This window comes from Chinchilla lanigera, unplaced genomic scaffold, assembly GCF_000276665.1.
Source record: "Chinchilla lanigera isolate Chin_1 unplaced genomic scaffold, ChiLan1.0 scaffold00002, whole genome shotgun sequence".
In the NCBI taxonomy this organism is placed as follows: domain Eukaryota; kingdom Metazoa; phylum Chordata; class Mammalia; order Rodentia; family Chinchillidae; genus Chinchilla; species Chinchilla lanigera.
Genome location: NW_004955403.1, coordinates 21,515,032 through 21,531,538, shown reverse-complemented (window position 1 = coordinate 21,531,538; position 16,507 = coordinate 21,515,032). Strand labels below are relative to the sequence as shown.

The window sequence follows — 16,507 nt, the reverse complement described above, 5'->3', positions numbered from 1 at the left end:
AAAAAAAAAAAAAAAAAAAAAAAAAAAAAAAAAAAAAAAAAAGTAACATCTGATGTCTCCTAATGCATACATTCTGAGGTCAACAGATTAGAATCTGTATGCTGCTTTATCAACTATTACGCAATCTGGGTCAAGACTTGTGAATTCCTGAGTTGGTCATGGTGATGCACACCTGTAATCCCAACTCTCTGGGAGGCTGAAACAGAAGGCTCACAATTTGATCCCAGCCTGGGCAACTTAGCAATTTAGTGATCCCTGCCTCAAAAACATTAAAAAAATAAAGGGGGGATGTGGGAATATAGGGAAATATAGCTCAGGTTTAATCCCCAATATGATAAAAAAAAATCTGAGTTATCTGAAACTTCAGTTGTTTTCAAAATGGGTGCATAGTACCTACATCATAGATTTGTTGTGAATATTAAATAAAATTACATTTTAGCACACTATTGGTTTACTATGTGTTCTCAAGTAAAGTCATGGATTATTGTCCAGCTGTTTCTTGTCTTGATTATGTTTTTGAATCAGTTTTTTTTAAAGAGCACACATTTCTTCCTGCTTTTTTTTTTCCCCTCACATCTATCTTCCATGGAGCTGCTGGAGTTCTATTTAAAACACACACATGTATTTATGTTCATGCCACACTTCTGCTTGCAGTCCCTCCATGGCTTCTCAGGGCTGCCTCTGCGAGGTAGAAAATCCTTTGTTTACCGTGCAAGTTCCTTCAGTTATTGGGTACCCTCTATATCTCTAACCTCAGCTCTGATGGTCTCCACATTTTTAATTTCTGCTACAGAAAGATCCATCTGCTTTGGGCCCTTCCAATGAGTCACATAGATTGTGCCTCCATACATCCCACCTGCCAAGTACACAAGGCATGAGCTACTATTCTGATCCACCAAGCCTATGCTCAAGGACACTTGTTTGATGATTCAGACTATCTTTTCTACTGTATCAGCTTTTCCTTGTGTATGAAAATTTGTTGTAAGTCTTCTTACCTATTGATTTGAATGTGATTTGCTTGTTTATTACTCCCAAGTAACTGAAATATGTCCAGTTCATCTTCTTATTCTGCAACAGGAGATACTGTTCCTGGCACACAGTAGCTGCACAATGGACGTTTATTAAGTAGATAGATATGTTAAAATGAGATCTAAGTTACGAAGATAGTGAACTCTTCCTTAGCTCACTGCAGTGCTCTCCTTATTGTGACTGATTGATGGGATGTCTTAGAGTTTTAAGTTTGGATGGGCACTGGAATTAATCTATTTTTCATCAGAAGCAAGATTTCCTACCACAAGCTGGCTCCACCTCAGCCTATTGCAGAAATGAGTAAAAAAATCTCAGAAAATTTATAATTTATTTATACTCTTATTTCTTATCAGCAAGATAAAAAATCCATGAGACTCCATTTTGTAGGTTACAGTAAGTATCTGCTTCTAGCTGAAAGATTTAACTGCCATTTTTTCATGTACCACTCATAAAACTTAAAATGGGTCACAAGACAGAATATAATGGCAACAACATCAAATTTGAGGAGACCCAAGTATTTCTACCTTTGCAGAGTAATTTCTTAGATTTAAACTTGACATAAAGTCTACTCAGTTTTTTCCCTTTTTTTTTTAATCAGTGTGGGTCAGAGGTACTTGGGAGGGGTAGATCAATGGACTGCTCCCCGTCTAGTACATCAATATAACTTCTAAGGGAAAATAGACAATTTAGTTAAGCTTTACATTTCTTGAACTTCTTTGAGATCAATACTTTATTATTTACTATATTTGCCAATATGTAAAACCTTCAGGACAGTTGCCATAATTAAATGGAAAACTTATTGTTGCAGACAGTTATAAGATTTAAAATTCAAAAGAATTTCTTTTATGCTGTTTTCACCCTGACTCTGCTGTTACTTTTTCTTTAAAGAATATGTAACACTAAATGCTTCTCATTTAGACAGTCGCTTTGAAATATAATACAAGTGGACCACTCACCTTTTACAAAACAGTTAAGCTACTTATCAGATCTCCTGGCTTCTCAAAGCACTGTTTTCTGTCAGGTGGAAAGGGCTATCCTCTTAGGAGATCAAGGGCCATTAGATATAATTAACTTTCCTCATTCCTATCCTCTTAGAAGATGGATTTTAAACTACTACACATCCCACCATGGTTTGTGATTACATTCTATTAAATATGATGAAGCATCTTCAGAGAAGAGAGCCATCATTATGAATTGAGTGGAAAAACAAATTCCCATGAGATCTGATAATTATCTCCTGGAGTAGAGATTATCTGCCTACAGTAAGAGGATTTATTTTGTTCATTACTATACTCATAATAATAGCTAGCAGTGTGAAATAAAAAGGAGAGAGCAAAGCAGAGAGTCTCAGGAGAACAGAGATACCACTTTAGTCTGGTAAAGGAAAAGAGCTACAAGAAGACAAAAACACATTGTAAATACAACTCTCAGTAATTTTTCATGGTTCATAGTGACATAATTAAGCAGAAAAGCTCATTGTTAGTATTGTTTAGGATCTCTGGCTTTAATTCCCACATGTGGTCTACAAGTCAGCAGGTGTTTAAACCAAAGTACTTCATTTCGTTTCCCGAAGAGAGAAAGTAGTGGTGAGAAAAACCATATGGGAAAGGAAAGCAAGAGAGACAGGATAGATAGAAGGAAGATGACTTAATCTGGAACTCATTGCGATGTGTGATTTAACCACCTCATGTGAAGTGTCAGTGACAGTTATGAGCAGAAGTCAGACGCAGAGTGCCTTAGTCAGCTTTCTGGCACCACGACAAAATACATGAGCTACAGGTTGGAGGTTTCGGTCCACAGGTTGTTGATCCTGACACTTTTGGGCTGTGATGAGGTGGAACCTAATGGCATGAGTTTTCAGTGGAAGAACCTGCCCTCTTCATGGTATCTAGGAAATGGAAGTGAAACAGGCACAGTCTGGAGTTCCAATTCTCCCATCAAGGGCACTCTGTGACCTAACCTCCTCCCACCAGCCCCACCTCTTACATTCCATCATCTTCCACCCGAGCCACAGGCCAGCAACCAACCCCGTAACACAAGGACCTGGAGAATGCTTCCCTGAACATGGCAGAGCGACTGGGAAAAGTCATTGTTTTGTTAAAAACAAATTTCCAACATCCCATGTTTATACATACGTTAAAGTACAAAATTACATTCCTAAGCCAAACCTTATAGCACTTCAAATGAAGAAGGCAAATGCAAAATGCAGATCTGTGAGCTAAGCACACATTTTTCCAGAAAGATAAGAATCTGAATAAGGTAGTCATTTACATTTGATGTGGCACTAAGGAAGCATTTCTCACCACCCTTTCACTTTGCAGATGAAGAATACAAGCCAGAGAGGGGAATCACAGTGAGACTTGGACTGGGCATTCCTTCTCCAATTCATTATGCCAAGGTATGTTTCTATTACATGCAAGTAAATAGTGTGAGGGTGTGTGTTTTTTTGTACTATTTAAAGGAACAGCATATCCATGAGCCTGTAGTATCACACTGAAATAATATAATAATGCTTATTTCACACCAGCTAAATATCCAGCTGTGTATGTTGCCTATGTTATAACATTTAGTCCTCAAACCCCTTCATGAAAACATCCCGTTTTTCAGAGAGAGGTTCCTGGAAGTGAGAGCTGTTAGGAGCCTCTTGTCATTTGATGAGCAGAAAGGAGGAGAGCCCTAGCCCCGGGGTCCGGAAGCTATAGACTCTTTACCTCATTACTCTGCCTCCAGCCTGGTCTCAGGAAACTCTATTTGTGAAGTTTCTGCTTGTGTTTTAGTGAGTGAACAAGTAGTTGGAAATAAATAACAGCACTGTGACTCCAACTCATGCCTTTTGTGATGACCTGCTGGCAGCATTAGACAAGATGGAAAACACTGCGTGCTATCTGAAGAGTGTTAGAGCAAGCTCAGTCTCAACTTCAAACATCCATCTTCTTTAGTGTCTCCTCTGTACATTACTCACACTTAGATCGTCTCCCAACTTCTCTCAAGAGGAGCTGTCCTGTCCCTTGAGGCTTTCTGGGCTGTAATCCTAAAAGGACAGTGTCACTGGGAACTGCCTTTTAAGCCTGTTCACACATGCCTGATGCTGAATTTCAGTTTCCAGTGTGTGAGGACTCTCAGCATAAGGGTCTGATAAAGCAGCTGATGAGATTTCACTTGTGAATAATGAAGAAACAAGTTGATCTTTGTTATTTTTCTGAGGGAGAAAATAGATGGTTTGGCCTGCCAGTCTGATGCTGCGAAGAATAGTTTATCAGGTGATCTCATGTTTGGAACACAGATAAGAGCTAAGAACTCTGAAACTTGGTCAGCACTAACTTTTTACTGGCAAATGACTACATTCTCTATCCACAGTGCCAGCCAAGGAACTTAATGAGATTCTACCATGAAAAGGGATACCAGACATGAGCTCATCCACTGTCTTTGTCCTATATATGTGCATACTGGAAAAAATGCCTCTCTAATCAGTTCCATCTATGTTATGAGTATTCAACATAAAAATTATCCAATCTTAACATCACCTAATTTTTCTAGAAGATGCATTCATAGACCTTTCTGTAGAAATTCACAGAATTTTAGGTCAAACTGATAAGTTGGTGTCTCTTTTTTCACTGTCAGGGGCAGTAAAATCTTTAAGATGAGAAGGGTTTGTTTGTTTGTTTATATTGAAGGATAAGGAAAAGAAGAATCTCAGGGACACTATTCAATGAGCACAACTTTGAAGTGGTAGTAGGGTGCTCCAGTGTTGCAGTTTCCTTGCTGGGGGGAATTTATCTTTTGTATTCTCTGCTTGAGAGAGATATTAATGAATCTAATGTGAGATACACAACACAAGTGACTTGCTGGAAAGGAATCCACAGGGTGTATAAGGAGGAGCCCACATGAATAGGACCCAAAGCTATTCTATCATAGTAACCTCTGTTATGTTCAAAACTTCCCAGCAGTTTCTCTGAGTAGTATTTTTTAGACATCAATTCTATGTTTAGCATTTGAATTAATTTCAAAATGTGTTGTTCAATCTTCATTTGACTATTATGAGATGTTACTTTTTATGCAAATGTCTTACTTTAATGTGAACAGTGCTGCACTTTACTAAGTATTTTGTCAAACAGTATCCTACAGTAGGCTCAGGGATGAAAAGGTGGAGGAAATTTATAGTCTTTAAGGTCTGGGTACTTCTATCTGCAAGGTTTCTAACCACAGTTTCTGATCCTCAGCTGCCTCATGTATTAAATGGGCCAATAACTGCTGACTCCTAAACATGCTGTGAGAATTGGAGATAACACAAGTCAAGCGTTTGACAAGTGTCACCCATCATAGCTTCTCAGCAGTGCCCGTTACTGTCCTAGAAGACCAAGGTGCTGCTTTCAAAGCTATGTCAGGTTTATTTCTATTACTTTGTAAAGCACTTGAATATAATGGCTTTGCTGCATATGTTCTCCTTTCATTCTGAAGTAATAGTGTCTTAAAAAGTCATATGAATCTTAGGAATGAGGTATATACCTGTCCATAACTTACACTTCTCTTTAGGCTTGGGATTTTCTCTTCTGACTCATTATACCTAATAAGCAAAGCCTCTGGGATGAGTTCAGGATGAAGGGTCTCCTTGATGCCTTGACAGTGATTCTATGCTGCTAATACATCAAAAGACTTAATTTTATACTTTATTTTTCCTAGACTTTGCTTATGCTTTGTTGGTGATAGCACCTATAAGATTATATTTAGTAATGTAATTGTTTGTGAAATTTGGAGCTTAGAATTACTTTTCTTCCTTTAAAAGATCAAGTAGAAATCCTTTCCCCAAAAAGGCAGTAGCTGTCATACAATTAAAATTAACCATCTTAACAGGTAAAACTCTTACTCTGCAGTGATTGAACTGCATGTGAATTCTCTTCAGTGTGACTCATGAAACCCTTGTCAAATTTGTTTTGAACAAAAAGAAAAAGCTGCTTTATAACGTTCCCAAATTCGCAATGTGAGAATGAGTTTTGCCTGGAGGAAAACAAACCAACCAGGACAAGCTGCTTGCCAGCTTCTACTTGGGAGGATACAACTTACTCAGAAAAGAGGCTTTTCTTCTTTGAAACTGAGAGTTGCTTTCCCCAGTACTATGATCCATAAGCTGTAGCCAGGTGGGTCCACACAGTTCCAGCTCCAAGGCAAGCTCCAGGTGTGTAGCCCTCTTCTTCCTGTGAAGATTCCCTACTGGCAAAACTGGGATAAATACAGTGTGGTAGGTTGACAACTGTGGTCAATGTATAGCACTCAGATGAACTGAATCAGTGTGGTGCTGGGTCTGGGAGGCCCACCTGAGGATTGTTGCCAGCAGAATAAGAGGCAGAAATGAAGAAGAAGAATTGAGGCTGTTGGGAGCTGAGAGAGGCTATTGGAAGCTGGTAGAAGCTGTTGGGTGCTGTTAGAAGCTGTGGGGAACTGTTTGTTCTCCTGGAGGAGTTTGTCGTGCTGGCATTCCTGATCAACTCAGCTGTTCTCATCATCCAAGGAGTTCAGGTTATTGTTATCACTGAGAATGGTTTCAGTTCACTTTGGGGGAGCTCTGGTCCTGAGCATCACTTCCTTGCTCCAGAGAGGAAGGTGGTGCACTGCTCAGTCTCCTGGAGAAGCTTGTTGTGTTGGCTTTCCTGCTAGGAACTTGGCTTTCCTCATCATTGGAGGAGCTCGGGACCTTACTGTTGCTGAGCATGGCTTTGGTACTCTTTGGGGGAGCTCTGGTTCTTATTTTGAGTGTCACTTCCTGGCTCCAGTGCAGATCCCTCAGCCTGCTAGCACAGATCCTTCATCCCACTGGCACAGACTTCCTAGATTCCACCACTGACCTTCAGTCCTTCCCAGCGCAGATCCATGAAACACTGCTGCATGAGACATTGTCATGGGCTCTAGGCCTCCAGATGGACTCATGGGAGGAATTGTCATGGGCTCTAGGTCTTCAGCTGAACTCATGCAGGACATTCCCATTGGACACAGGCCCACATCTGGATTCTTTGGTCTTTAGTGTATGGACAGATTTCCTGCACTCTGTATATGATTCTTTGGGTGACTATTAAGTAATCTTATAAAATATGTGTCCTGTATTGTATTGTTCCCCTTGCAAAAACCCCCAAACCACGACACATGGTGAGCAGTAAAGACTGTGCTGAAGGAGGAAAGATTTACTGGAGAATAGGCATGTGAGAAGAGAAAGAGTCATAGTGGTGCATGCAGGAAAAAGAGGGGTGATGAGCAGATCATATGCATGGAAATCATTGACATTCCTGGGTATTTTAGCACCACATAATTAACCTATATGACTAAGTCAATGCACAACTTGCAGGTCTGTATGCTTCCCTAAGACAGCACCAGGGAGCAGTCCTATTTCATAATATGCAGTAAAGATCCCATTTATTAATAAGAATATGCATTTTTTTCCGCAGGAAGAATGGCTTATTTGGCTCACAGTTTGCAGAGGTTTTGGTCCACAATTGGCTGGATCCAAAGCAAGGTGGCATGGTGGAAGAGAAGCAGCTCATAACAAGTTAGTAGAAAGCAGAGAGAGAGACAGAGAGAGAGAGAAAAAGGGCAAGGGAGGAGGGCAAGAGACCCTTCAGGGCTGCACCCCAGGTGACCTTGAGGTGACCCACCTCCTCCAACCGGGTTTTACCCACCCCCCAGTATCACATTTGCTTATAAACACCTCAGCAGACTAAGCCACATAGAAATGTCACATCCGCCTGATCCAATCACCTCTGTAAAGCCCCATCTATGAGAACATGTGGCTTGGGCAAGACAGCTAGATATAAACCATAACATTACACTCCTGGCCCCAAAAGTCTCATACATATCTCCTTCTGCAGAAGGCAGACTCCTTTAGTCCATCTCTAAGTGTTGCTGAATTTCCAACAGTTTCAGCCTTGCTGAAAGTCCAAATCCAAAGTCTCCTTTGAGATTTAAGGCCAACCTCATGAAGTTTCTTTCTTAGATAGAAAAGACAGACTCAGTGACATCTGGACATCCCCCAGAAACCAGGCTCCCATACAAGGGGCAAGAGGATGTGCTTCTTTCAGGCCCCATATTTGTGGATTTGAAATAGCGACTGCCCCTCAAGAACCTACCTCCTCTTTCTTAGCTTTCTGTTCACTGCTAACATCTTTTTTTAAAGTTTGCCAGAAAATCTTGATCTTCTCCTTCTTCTTTTCTTCTCCTCTTCTGCTTCTCCTTCTTCTTTTTACTTTTATTAGGACCTGTTTGCAGTACATGACCACATTCATGGTAGGGGATTATTACATGTGCATGACATATTTTAAATCACTTATTTTTCCTTGTCCCACCATGCCCCTTTGATTTTTCCAGCATCAAATTCATGTATTTATAAGACCTTAAAAATGATGTATGAGTATTAGCTTTACCCTCTGTCCCCTCTATACTACCTCCTATAAATCAGGGTCATTTTCTCATCATGCTTTCTAAGGTGCTCTCTCAAATCACTAAAGCATTTTTTCTTTACAAATCTAGATCATGTCATTAGCTCTGATTTTCTGTTTCACTCTTAAATAGTAAGGTTCCACTTTGTTGGCTCATTCAGTATCTTCTTCCCTGTCAAGAGAAACAGAGGATAATTCAGGTTTTTAAATCTGAGGTCCATATCTGCAGTGTACATCTCTGTGTTACCAACTAGCTTTGAAAATCAAGCAGGCAAAGGATGCGGTTAATACTTTCTTTTAAAAAATAAAAAAGGTTAATCAAGAAACACACCAAGTAAAATGCATTTTAAATCATTACACATGTAGTGAAGTCATATTTCACAGTTCAACATGAATTGCACATAGTAGAGTTGAGCAGCTGCTATCTTGTATTAGTCTACTTAATGTTGCTGTACTGAAATCCCTGAGGCTAAGTACTTCATAAAGAAAGGAGACTCACATAGCTAACAGTTCTGGAAGTATGGTGATAGCATCAGCTTGGTTCTGGTGAGGACCTAAATGATGATAGCAATACAATATCAGGAACACACATGACAAAGAGATCACATAGAAAAAACTCAGAGCAAGGGGAAGGGGTCAAAGTAATAGTCCCTGTCTTGGTTACTTTTTTCTCGATGCTGAGACAAAATACCCAAAGCCCAAATTTAGGAAGGAAAGGTTTATTTAGCTCACAGTTTGTGGAGGTTTCAGTCCATACTTGGCTGGCTTTGAGGCAGAGTGGCACATGGCAGAGGGCAAATGTTCATGGCGGCAGAACACAGCAAAAACAAGAACAAAAGGGAGGAATGGTGGCAAGTAACCTCTTTTTCTCCCTTACATTGTAAACAGGCTACCCCAACACAGGGGGGGTGTAGTAGTCACATAATCTCCATGCCCTCCTCTTCCACAGGCTCAGGATGTATACAAAGCGAGCACCATGGCTCCCTGCTGAGTCACTTAGTCAGACCTCTAGTCTCCCCAACTTGACACAATGTATCAACCATAACAGCCCCCAAATGGATCCCAACTCTTAAATACACTACCACCTCATAACATCCCTACATTGGGGACAAAGATTCCAGTGCATGCAACACTGAAGGACATAGTCAAACCCCATCCAAACAATTGCAAGCTTGCACAGCCACGTGCCAAGAAGTGAATTCACAAGATACCTATGAAAGCCAAAGTCTGCCTCAAAAACAAGCTGAGGTCTGACATAACATGTTTGTAAACTGATGGCCACAACCTCCATAGATGACATAAGGCTTCATTTCAGTCACTGGTGAACACAGTGGAGATAAAAGAGAGAGTAAAAGGCAGAGAGGAAGAAATACACACACAGAGAGAATAAGACTTGAATTAGCTGTGTGATGGAAACTTATTGCTAAAAAGCCATTCTTTACAGAGTTGAATACAACATGTTTTAGCTCCAAGTGGTTGGTAGGTGTTTTTTACTTGATTTCTTCTTTGAAAGGCTGATTTCGGAGGTGATTAGTTTTTCTAGTATTTTCTGTGAGTCAACTCTACCTTCAAATATTTGTATACATAAAGATTAAGGTTATTATACATGCAGACTATATTACACAAAACAGTATTTGTTGCCTGCTATTTGTTCTCCCGTTAGAATTATGAACTGTTTTTTCCCTCAGGATATAGAATTCTAGAATTTAGAAACAGTCTTCAAGATTATCTCCTATAATTTATTTTACAGCTTAAAGTGTTCAGACATTTTTTTCACCATAAGCTCCTTGAAGACCTTCTGTAATGCTGAACTTTGGTGCAAGGACTTTGGATTTTTAGTGTAGAATTTTACTGCCTGACAGATACTGGTCAGGTCTTCTGAATACCTCAAGGGATCACTTCCTGCCAAATAGCAGTGACTTGCCTCTGCTTCTCACTCTTATTTGCATTTGGCACCATTAATGTTTGCTACAAAATCCTTCACCTGAGTTCTGGTAACTCTTCATGTAATTGCCAGAAACATTTCTATTCCTGACCTTCTTTTCAATGATCTGGTCCTTTTGGAAAAAGAAAAGAGTTCTTTAAAAAAAAAAAATCATGTAATTTAACTAGTTTCACATTCTTTGCCATTATCCACTTCCTTACACACACACATACAAACACACACACACACACACAGAGTCTCTCTTTTCCTTCTTATCTTGTCTGTGTCAATTTTTAAAAATGCCATTCATCCAGGAAATTCATTCAGAATCCAGTTTCCTTCTCAGTGGCCCTTGCAGTGAGTGTCAGAAGTTGTAATCAGTATGTATTATGCCCACCCTGGACATAGGTCACCTTTATTTTGATGGGTTCAATTTATAACATTTGAGGTGTTACTATAATTTCCCAAATAACTTTCAGACTTTTTAGAGTTTTTTACAAGCCTAGCACAATTTTATACATAGTTCACTTTAATACCCAAGTGGGAAGAAATAATCACTGACAGTGTTTTCTTCCTTTGATCATGTATCTCTCTGTTCTTGTGTCAGAAAAATCATAAAATTCAAAAGATAAATGAAAGATAATGAAAAAATATTTGATAACAGATGGAGAGAAGAGATACACATCTCATACATTTCTAATAATAATATAAAGTTACAAAGCATTTCTTGAATATGGTTAGAACATCTGTGCTAAGCCCTTAAGATATAAATGTAACATTCCTCATCAAATCCTAAAAACTATAATCGAGAAAGCAGACAGAGATTTAAGTATTAGGATGGTCACTTAGTGCTGTTTGTAATACTGGAAACCATTTGTGTGCTCAACAACCTAAGATTAGTAAAATTTAGGATGCATCTGTGAAATAAAATATGAGTCAATCATGAAATATGTTTTGTATAACTAATCATACCCTGGAAGGCTCTTTGCAATAAGTAGGTTTTAAAACTATGCACAATATGCTTCCATTTTTTAAATACACACACACACCGCTAAAAAAACAAGTGTACTTTCCAATACCTTAATAATGTTTACTGCAGACTAAATGACTAGCAAGTACCTTATATGTCCCTCCTTCTTACACACCTGATGACTTTGTCTGTGTTGCTAACAGAGGACCTGGCTTTAGTGATGTATAAATAAAAGAGGTTTATGTGGTTCATGATTCCAGAGGCTGGAAGACAAGTGTGGCTACTGGGGTTCTGCTGAAAGCCTTAGTTGTCACAGTGTGCAGAGGAGCAAAGGAAAATGGCAGCCTGCAGGAAGGACTGGACACATGGGGTGGCCGCATTTCAAACTAACCTGCTCTGGAGAGAACCAATTAAGTCCTGCAGGAACTTCATTAACCCTTTCTATGGATAGTGCTCCATGGTTCAATGCCCACGTAATGTGCCCCCACCTCAATACCATTACACTGGCGAGCAAGATTTCTAGCACATGACACTTCGGGAGACAAACCACACCCAAGCCGTGGAACTCACACCTGGACATTTGCACAGATATATACATATACACTTTATAATTAGCTGAGTGCTCTTTTTAAAGTACTATTTTTCAAAACAAAAATGCAATCATGAACACGTTTGTGGAATTGAAAGCAGTCAGCAAGAAGCCTGTCTTGAATCAATAATATCAGTGCCATGAATTAAAAAGTGTTAATCTTCATTTTTTCAGAGAAGAAAAAATGTGGCTACCTTTCACAAGAATTAATTTAAACTGAAGGCAACTAACAAGAGCGCAGGCTGCCTCAGTGTGTAAACAAAGAAGATGCAGTGGTAGTCGGCAGTCGGATCACCCTTAAATCCTGTGTATAGAAAGGTCCGGGCTGTAAGCAGAAAAGAAAGGCGGTGGGCCGAAGACATCTTCTCCTCATATAATTAGAAAAACTTGCAAAGATGTCATCAGACAGTTAAGATACAAGTAATCTTTAACGTTCATCTTTCTCTTCACCTTGTGTATGATTGCTACAAATAGATCTTACAGCCAAATTCCTTTCACTGACTTTTTAAAAGTCTTAGGAGTCTTGTCATGCTGTACTGTCTCAATTTAGCTCTACTAATGTTCACTGAAAGTCCCCATCGTGAAGTCACTCTGTGAACATCAATCAGAATATCAGTCAGTGGAACAGGGTGTGGCACAGGGGCTGAGTAAGTACAAAGCTCAGCCTCTTCAGGTGCTAGAGTGGGGGTGCAGGTGCTTGCTGAAGCTTATTGGAGTATGTCATGCAGAATTAGTAAAATAGTACAAAAATCAGCACTTCCGAGGAACACAGAAGATAAGCTCAATCCTAAGCAAACAGCTGCCTTCATCACTGCCCTTTCTGTATCCTCCTTCAAATCTTTCTGTCTCTTACTCACCTATTGACCAAACATGTGTTACTTTTAGCAGCAGTGTATGCACTCTTTTGTGTTTCAAGGTAGGGACAAATAAGCCCTGGTTATTTCTTGCAAAGCCACCAAGATTCATGTCCAAATAAAAAGTTACATATTGATATAAAAGAATAAAAGCAAACAGGCAGAGTAGTAAGGTAATCAAGTACTGATTTAGTGAGTTGGAGGTTTTTTTTCTTCTTTTTTTCTTTTTTTGTTTTTTTTCCGGTACCGGGAACTGAACTCACGACCTTGTACTTGCCAGGCAGGCCCTTTGCCACTGAGCTAAATCCCCAGCCCCGAGTTGGAGTTTCAGAATTTCCATTTGCTGTCTACTGGACTTGGGTTAAGTTATTTAACTTCAGTGAGCCTAGGTTTCCTTACCTTTAAGTGTGGATAAAGTGCTTACATTAGAAAATGTCAATAGAAATGGCTAAAACACCTAACATAGTAAATGGGTCGAGGTGACAAAGGAATTATCACTTAGCTGTTACCATATAATGTGGCTCTTGTTCAGCCGCTTAACGAACATTGGCAAGGGGTTCAAACCTTGCCTGTTGGGTGGGAAAAGGATAGGAAGAAGCTCTACATCACACTTATGCTACCATGAAGTTATGAAAGCCTTGTGTAGTCTGCTTCCAGATCCCTGAGACAGGCAGTTTTTTGTTTATTTTTTTTATTTAAAAAATAAAAGGAGGAAAACTTTTAACAGACAGACAACATTTTACAAAATAGCAAAAGAACAGTACAGACAATACAGGTTACAAACAAAGTGGTAGGAAATTAACAGTGCTTGTTGTATTACATATTGATATCTTAAAAGTGGTTTCTCATGAAAACAAATAGACACATGCATTGTTAATCAATCAAGGACTCATTAACAGTTTCTTTCAGCAAAGAAATAGAAGACAGTAGATGAACTATGTTAACTATCCTGTACGTACATACATACAAAATTTCTCCTTCTTTCCCTTCTCTTTTCCCACATCCCAGTTGCCCTTTGCCCTTGAGCATTTTCCTATCATTTCACAATGTCTATCATACCTCTTATTTTAAATTAACTTTTTCAGGTTTTACACTAGTGAGACAATGTGCTTGCACATGAAGGTCTGATTTATCTCACTTATGAGTATGGTCTCTAGTTGTGACCATTTACCTATAAACGCCTCGAGTTTATCTCTCTATATACCTGAGTAATATTCCATTATATAAAAGTACCACAATTTTCTTATGCAATCCTCGGTGGATACACATTTGAATGCTTCCACAATTTAGCAATTACAAATTGTGCTGCTATGAACATAGGTGCACATATATCACTGTGATATGATGTTTTTAGATCTCCTGGGAAGACACCCAGAAGGAGAATAGCTGGGTCAAATGGGACCTCTAGTCCTAGTTTTCTGAGGAATCTCCAAACTGATTTTCACAGAGGTTTCAACAGTCTGCTTACCCACCTGGAGTGGAGAAGGGTTCCTATTTCTCCACAGCCTCGCCAGCATTTGTTATTGGTTGATTTTCTTAATGCTAGCCATTCTTACTGGGGTAAGAAGGAATTACAATGTTCTTTTAATTTGCATTTCTCACATGACTAATGATGTTGAACATTTTCTCATGTATTTATTTGCCATTTGTATTTCATGATCTGAGAAGTGTGTATTCATCTCAGCTACCCATTTTTGGATTGGGTCTTTGAATTTGGGGGGCTGATATTTTTTCATTCTTTATATGTTCTAGATAGAAGCCCTTTGTCTGAGAGACAGTCAGCTAAAATTTTTTGCAAGTTTGTGGGTTTTCTTTTTACTCTGCTGGTGATATCTTTAGATGTGCAGAAACTTTTCAGTAGAATGAGATCTCAGTTGTTGATTCTTTGAAGTACTTCCCGTGCAGTTTGGTTTTTATTCATGAACTCTCTGCCTACCGCTATGTCTTCAAGATTTTTACCTACTTTCTCTTCCAACAGATTTAGTGTTTCTGTTTTAATATTGAGATCTGTGATCCATTTTGACTTGAGTTTGGTGCATGGTGATAGACTTGGGCCTATTTTCAGTCTTTGGCAAGTGGCAAGCCAATTTTTCCAGCACTGTTTAATAAAGAGACTATCGTTCTTCCAGTGAGTTTGTTTGGCCCCTTTATCAAAGATTAGGCAGCTAAGTGTGTTTGTGGTTGTGGCTGTTTCTTCCAGTCTGTTCCATTGATCCTCAGGCCTGTTTTTTAGCCAGTACCAGGTTGATTTTAGTACAGTAGCTTTATAGTATCATTTCAGGTCAGGGATTGTGATTCCACCCAACTTGTCCTTGTTGCCCAGGATTGCTTTTGCTATTCTGGGTCTCTTCTGGTTCCAGATGAATTTAAAGCATGTTTTCTTGAGATGTGGGGTATGCTAATGGTAGTTTCATGGGAACTGCATTGAATCTGAACAGTAGTTTTGGGAGTATGGCCCTTTTCACAATGTTGGTTCTTCCTATTCATGAGCAAGGAATATTTTTCCATTTACTGAAATCTTCTTCAATCTCTTTTTTCAGAGTACTGTAGTTTTCACTGAATAGACCTTTTACTTCTTTTGTTAGATTCCTAAATATTTCAATTTCTTGGATGTTATTGTGAAAGGTATGGTTTCCTTAATTTCTCCCTATCTGTTTCTTATTTGTGTATAGGAATGCTGTCAGTTTTTGGGTGTTGACTTTGTATCCAGCTACCCTGCTGAATTAGTTGATTAATTCAAGGAGTGTTCTTGTGGAGCTTTTAGGACCTTCCATGTAAAGTATCATGTCATCTGCAAATAGTGATAATTCTACTTCTTCCTTTCCTATCCTTATCCTTTTATTTCTCTCTCTTGCCTAGTTGTTCTGGCTAGTGGTTCCAGAACTACATTGAACACAAGTGGGGACAGCAGACATCCTTGTCTTCTTCCCAATTTTAAAGTAAAACCTTTAAGTTTCAGTCCATTTAGAATGATGCTGGCTCTTGGAGTGTCATAGACAGCTTTGATAAGTTTGAGGTAAAGGCCATCTATTCCTATTTTCTGTAGAGTTTTTATCATAAATGCATGTTGGACCTTGTTGAAAGCTTTTTCTGCATCTATTGAGATGACCATGTGGTTTTTGTCTTTGGCTTCATTCATATGGCATATAACATTTATAGATTTGTGAATATTGAACCACCCCTGCATTCCTGGAATGAATCCAACTTGGTTGTGATGTACGATTTTCTTGATAATTTGCTGAATTCTATTTGCTAGTATCTTATTGAGTATCTTTGCATCTATATTCATTAGGGAGATTGGTCTGTAGTTTTCATTTTGATTGGGTCTTTCTCTGGTTTTGGTATCAGTATGATGATTGCCTCCAGAAATGAGTTAGGGAGAATTGCTTCCTTTTCAATTTTGCTGAAGAGTTTGAGGAGGGTTGGTATTAAATCTTCTCTGAATGTCTTGTAAAATCCTGCTTTGAATCCATGAGGGCCTGGGCTTTTATTTGCTGGTAGGTTTTTAATCACGTTTTCAATCTCATGAATTGATATTGGGTTGTTCAGGAATTTGGTATCTTCTTGACTCAACCTTGGTAATTTGTACATATCTAGGAATTTGTCCATTCCTTCTGAGTTTTCTATCCTATGAGAATAAAGATTTTCAAAGTAGATATTAATGATCTTCTGAATATCTGTGGAATCTATAGTAATTTCATCCTTTTCATACCTTATTGC

The 16,507-nt window shown here is 38.9% G+C and overlaps 1 long non-coding RNA gene across 1 annotated transcript in view; it reads left to right on the top strand.

Moving 5' to 3' along the window:
- Positions 1–16,507, top strand: part of LOC106148804 — a 95,335-nt gene that overhangs the window by 57,442 nt on the left and 21,386 nt on the right. The window contains exon 2 of the long non-coding RNA XR_001234493.1: positions 3,351–3,427. This is a non-coding gene — a long non-coding RNA (uncharacterized LOC106148804). The remainder of the gene's footprint in view (positions 1–3,350; positions 3,428–16,507) is intronic.